Source organism: Pavona decussata, unplaced genomic scaffold (assembly GCF_977016875.1).
Source record: "Pavona decussata unplaced genomic scaffold, jaPavDecu1.1 SCAFFOLD_88, whole genome shotgun sequence".
In the NCBI taxonomy this organism is placed as follows: Eukaryota; Metazoa; Cnidaria; class Anthozoa; order Scleractinia; family Agariciidae; genus Pavona; species Pavona decussata.
The window spans coordinates 688,170-694,673 of record NW_028145505.1 but is presented as its reverse complement, the minus strand read 5'-3'; positions in this window follow the sequence as shown (position 1 = coordinate 694,673).

The following is a 6,504-nucleotide window of genomic DNA, read 5'->3' as shown; positions in this document are numbered from 1 at the left end:
AATCTTCTAAAAACTGAACTAAGCTGGATGTTGTTTTAGTCCGTTTGTTCTTAAGCGTCCTATAATCTGTAACCACCTGCAAAGACGGAATTGCTTTTGCCTGCCAGACCCAAGGGCCATTTGAAGACTGCCTGACCCATTTTAGTCCATAGGGGAGGGGGGGGGGGGGGTGGGTGCGGAATTTGTACAACAGAACGGGTAATGTAACACACAAGCGTCACAGACGCGAATGTGGCCATAAATGTTAGCAATCATCGTTTGACGTTTATATTAAAGTAACAAAAATGGAATGTTGAAAAATCTCAGGATGGACATTTCCTTTCTTGTCTAGATTCGCGAGGATAATTTCTGCAAAATTCTTTTTTCCAATCAATAGGACAATAAAAAGCATATGTTTAACCTGGCTGCAGCATGCTGTAGGGTCGGTTCTCAATTGGCGCAAAATCGCAATTTCCCGCTTAAAGGATGAAGTTTGAAAATAGTCAACTTTGAACCAAAAAAAAGGACAATTTCATAGTCTGATTATTTGAGGTAGAGAGGGAAGGCTTATGTTAGGCGGGGGAGGGTTGGGGAAGGAGAAAAAGGGAGATATTCACAAGAGTGGTTTCCGAGCTTCCTGTTTCTTGTAAACTTTGCTGTTTTTTCCCACCTCTTCCTCGGTAGTTCGCTTGTCTTTGTCCTTTATTTGCGTTCAAAAAATGTATCATCCATTTCTTTCCAACACAAAACAAAGAAAATAGGAAAATGCTTGCAATTTTTACAGTCTGATTAAGTGAAGTAGAGAAGAAAGGCGTAAGTTAGGCAAGAGGAGGGGGTGGGAGGAAAGAGTCGATTGTTTCCCGAGCTACCTGTTTACTGTAATCTTTCCTGCTTTTTTCCCACCTCTTCCCCGGTGGTTCGCTCGTCTTCGTCGAGAGATCTTAGGTAATATCGCAAATTATTTTTCCATTGCTACTGCTCCCAGTGGCCGCCAATTTGGAAATTCTCCCTCCCAGTGTCCTTTTCCCTTAATGTTTTTTACTTCCGTATTGTTTCTCACCTCCGTAACCCCCCCCCCCCCCCCTCCCTTTTCCTCTTCCAACCCCGCCGTTCTTCAACTATAAGAACAGTAGGTATGTGCTTGCGCCGTTACAAGTATTAAACCTAAGCTGATGATAACCGTTTGTTTTTTTTCAGTGTACCTTAGTCTTCCTGTCGGTATTTCTCAGGGGTCTTATCGTTTGCAAATCATAGTTTAAGGTCCTGAATGACGCACGCGTATCACGAATGATTAATGTCTCAGAAGAAACATGTCGAATTTCTCTTAAATTAAAACTTTACATAACTATTCTTCTTTAAACAAACGTTGTACGGTCACGTTTTTAATAAGAGTTACTGAAATACAAACTAAACGACGAAAAGTTAGGACCTCGTCAGTTTGCCTTCACCATTTTAGCATTCCTAACATGTCGGGTACTGTGCGTGAAAGAAAGTTAGGAACAGAGACACGTTCCATTCGGATCAGAAATCTGTCCGACATAATTCAGTGTTTGGGCGAGAGCCAAAGTGCTCGAGAGGATACCACAACAGGAACATGCAACTTCTTTCTGAGTGCTAATGAATAAGGATACAATTTATTTTATTATTTGGCAAGTTATGCTAAGCCCTTCCGCAGAAAACTATAGTTACTCACAGAAAAGTAAAGGTACTTCCTCGATAAATATTTCCTGTTTATCTTGTTTCAACAAGAAACATAGATTGTTTGTCAAAAGTACATCATCGTGCTATAATTAGCGCCCCAAATAAGTACGTCAGTAGACACCTTTAAACTAGGTGGACTTCTAATACAACTATGGCTTTCTATAAACAGGTCAATGAAACAACAAGCCTCTCGCCATTGGTTTTTTGATTAACTGTCTTATGGCAATTTTCCGTGACAATATTCTCTCAAGTTACAGCGCCGCCACCACGTACAGCACTAGGAGGTCAATAGTTGCTCAAATCACCTCAATTTTGTTTCGTTTACTTTGAACTTAGAGGTCACCAAACTTGCAGCATTAAACCACTACTGCACGTGATAAATTTCTAAGGAAATTTGTTTGTATTAATGAAGCAAATCGCAAATCGTCTAAGACGTTGTCTGAGTAGTTAATACGTTTTATATTCTGTCAGGGAAGGAGTAATTGCCAGAAATAAGTGCAATTCTTCTTTAATAAATTAAAACAAAAAATCTCTCGTCCTGAATGCATCTAAATTTTCTTCGCAGTTACGTTGGAATAGGGTTTGTATCCTTCCAGATCTGTAGATACATTTGTTTTGTCGTCTAAGAGGACAAACTTTCGTCACGTCCAGTGTGAATGTGACATGAAAAAGTACAAGGTACAAAGTTGAATGGGTACAAAATTTTAACGGAAGTTGAAATGCTGTCTCACGGAAGTACAAGAAGGAAATTACGGCACAGAATGGTCTGGATCTCAGTAAAATATAGTATCATTGATTCCCCATCAAGATAAAATACGAAGTAATTTCCGCCACTGTTGGATTAACGAGGGATCGACGTTGTTGTTAGGTAGGTGGGTGGGGAAGGGAAAGGGATAGGGGGAGATAGGGATTAGTGGGTTAGGAACTTCCCGTTTCCTGTACCTTTTGTTTTATTTTCCAATCCCTTACTCGATGGTTTAATTTTTTTTGTCCCCTGTCCTTCACGGGAAGTATTAGACACTGTTAATAGTTATTTTCCCATTTCTCCCAGTTTGTCGTCAATCTTAAAGTCTTGTTTCTCGAGTGCATTTTTTCCTCTTCTTTTGACTTCCTTCTCCTTTGTTTCCTGCATGTGATCTCAACTTCCTGTTATTCCACTCAGAGTAAATCGTGTAGCACGCTGCGGTTTCAAGTATTAAATTAGGGATGATGTTAATCCTCTTGTTGTTGTAGTTTAATTTACTTTCGTCTCATAATTCAATAATGCATGAATCAACATTCAAGCCCTTAATGAGATAAGCGTCCCACGACTGTCAAGAATTTAATCTATAGACTCAAACGTTTTAACCAGCTTGGTCGACGCTATAAACAGCAATGCGAGAAAGGCAAAGCAGTAATCATAGCCGCTTTAAACTGTATAGTATAAACCAGCACCGCCGCTGCATGTATGACCATAAATTTGCAATTTTTGGGTGCTCGTTTCAAACAATTTTATTTTCCTGCTTGTTCTTTCTTTCTAGTGTTGAGGATGAAATATGGAATAGTTAACTGCTGTATGAGTTCATTTTATTTCTAATAAACTACTACAGGAAACTGATTGCCCTTTAACCGGCCGCAATCTTCACTTTATACCTCTCAACACGCCAGCCGTTATCGCAGTGACATTTGGCTAATGCGCCTTTTCTTATTCTGTAACAACGTTTTCTACAATCTTTGAAAAATTATATAAAACACTTTTGTATTTAAGAAGGCCGGGTTTTAAACAATGACTTGAGGTTTTTTTTAATGTATCTTACGATTTTCTTTTAACGTTACTAAAAGTGCGTTGAGCTCTTAAATACTCAGATAAAAACGTATTTTAATTAATTTGTTGATTAGCTAATTAGCTAAGCTATCTAGCCCGGGAGGGAGGTGCAGACGGATTCTGCCCTCGATGTTTTTGAACGTGACTACTATCTAAATATTTTGAGCAAACTCCACTAAACTTCGTTTTTTTTTTATCTGAAATTTATGTGAGAACTATCTGCTGGGGTCTGCTATTGTTTGTTGAATTTGGTGTTAACATGGCAACCAATTATTTACGGCAAATGTTACAGAAAAAAGGAACATTCTTTCAAATGAACAAAAGTGAGATTTAGTTGTCCTATATGAATGTCTCCCTAGAAATGTTTGCTGCTCTAAAATACCGTCACACTAGAACCATTTCAGTCTCCACGTTCTTGGCGTAAAATAAATAAATAAATAAATAAATAAATAAATAAATAAATAAATAAATAAATAAATAAATAAATAAATGAATGAATGAATGAATGAATGTATGAATGAATGAATGAATGAATGAATGAATGAATGAATGAATGAATGAATGAATGAATGAATAAATAAATAAATAAATAAATAAATACCGGGTATAAGGAGTCTCAGACTAAAAAAAAATTAAAGCTTTGAGCTCTTTTACGTCTTTTCAAAAACGTTGTCCGCCTAAAAAGCATTAATCATTAACCACAAGACCCAACGGCTTTATGGGTATAAGTATATTATATTTCATTTGCATAATTTTCTGTTCTCTTCCGACGGATGATAATTAAAATTAGTTGCACGTCGTGCATGCTATTTTTTTCAGCCCTGCATTTTTTCCACAAGGAATGAGAACATTAAATCACTGGTTATGAAGGTGAAGTTATTATACGAACACTTCCCATAAAGCCGTTGGGTCTCATCGTTTATGGTTTACGCTTTTTAGGTGGCAACGTTTTTGCAATCGAGTGTGAATAATTCAGAGTTTGAGAGAGAGGCAAAGAGAGGATACCGCAACAGGAACAAGTAGTTTCTGAGTGCTAATGAATAAGGATGCAATTTATTTGGCAAAATAAAAGAAACAGATACTTTGTCCTCGATAAATATTTTCTTTTTATTTTGTTTTAACAATAAACATAGATCATTTGCCAGAAGTACATCATTGTGTAAAAAGTAGCGCCCCTAGACCGTAATGTAAAATAAAGACCTTAAAAATACTTCCACTGTTAGTACAACTTTGACTTTCTATAAACAAGCGAATGAAATAACAAGTCTCTCGCCATTAGTTTTTTGAGTAACTGCCTTACGGCAAAATACGTGACAATATTCGCACAATAGTATAGCGCTGTCATCACGTAAAACTATATCAAGTCACAACTTTACCAAAGCCAGTTGAACTATTTTGTTTTTCTTGAACTCAGAGGTCAGAATTAAAACGGAGCTGCACGAAAGAAATTAACCTTGTTTTTCTCAATGAAGCTAGTCCGGAAATCCTATCAGAAATCTCCTCAGCCGTAAATATTTAATGTTGATTATTTGTACTTTACGGTGCACTAGAGTCCGTATCTTGCCAGACTTGTGGACTCATTTGTTTTTAAGTATTCGACGATAAATTTAGTTAAGTCTATTTGGCATGTGACATGGAAATGCACTTGTTTTAGCCCGCATGTTGGCGGTAATCGTTTAGCAGGCGCAAAATCGTAGCGGAAGTTGATTTTGCTATACGGAATCCAGTGATCAGACAAACACGTACTATGCAAATGTTGTAACATACAGAACGATTAAAAATTCGCAAACAACAGCACTCAACTTTTTACGTTTACGCACGCGGCTCATACATCGCTTCTTATTATATTTACGTACGTAAAGCCAGCTAAATTCACGTCTGTACGGACGTAAAATTTACGCGACAGTGGAAATCCACCTTTCCTGTCATTCTACTCAGAGTAAATCATGTTCCGAGCTGTTACAAATATAATTTCAGGCTAATGATAATCCTTTTCTTATCACAGCTTAGTTTACGTTCGTTTAAGGGTTCAATAATCCTTAAATCCGCTTTTGAGATGTAAATAACGCACGCGTCTGTTGACCTTTAATAATTTCATCCACAGACTCAAAAGCTGTAACCGTCTTGTTCAAACACAATAAACAGCACTAAACGAAAGTACTACACAGTACCGCTTTAAAATGGACATCAAAGCTGCATGTACTGTATCACTTTCGAATTGCCAATATATTAGGGTGCTCTTTACAAAAAACTATCTTTTGTCCGCCTTGGCTGATGTTTATCGAACAATTAATACATGTGCATCTTCCGCGAGGTTTATTTTTGTTTTCATTTTTTTTAACGGAAATTATTTTAGCAATTGTTATCGCTCATTCTTAGATGACTAAAAACAAGAGAAAATGCAACTTTTCGTAGACTTTTCCTTCTCTTTTAGCCACGCATCTCGAAGGCCCTATTTTCAAAATATCTTCAATCAGTTTTTTTTTTGGTGGATCACATAAGTGACTGTATCACGGCAACCAGTATTGTCGTCGATTTATACATGTTTTTTTTTAATGGGAAATTTACTGCGGTTGTAGAAATGTTAAAATTCAACCATGAGTAGAAAAATAAGTAAATAAATAAACGACCTCAACGAGGTGTTATGCTGATTTGTCGTATATGTAATTTGTAGCTATTTTCTGCAACTTTTTTGGTAGGAGTTGTCCCACGCCTACTTTTGTTTTTTCCTTAACTGAGGAAGAGAAAACGAGGCTCTGCCTGAATCGCGTCAACTCTTTGAAGCCGCCGCAGCCCCAACTTCTAGACTAGTTAATCTTGTTTTTTTCTTTCGTCAAACTGGTTTTTCTAGAGCGAGCATCCGTTTAGTGATGAAATCGATGGTTATAATTGAGCCCGCTGTACCATGAAAAATTAAGATGGCGGAGAGATCTGCTAAAAGCCAAGGACCAGTTATTTTCTCGGCTTGATATGCTGTTAGTTAGGCCTGGGTTCGAAACTGTATCCTGGCAACATGCAGC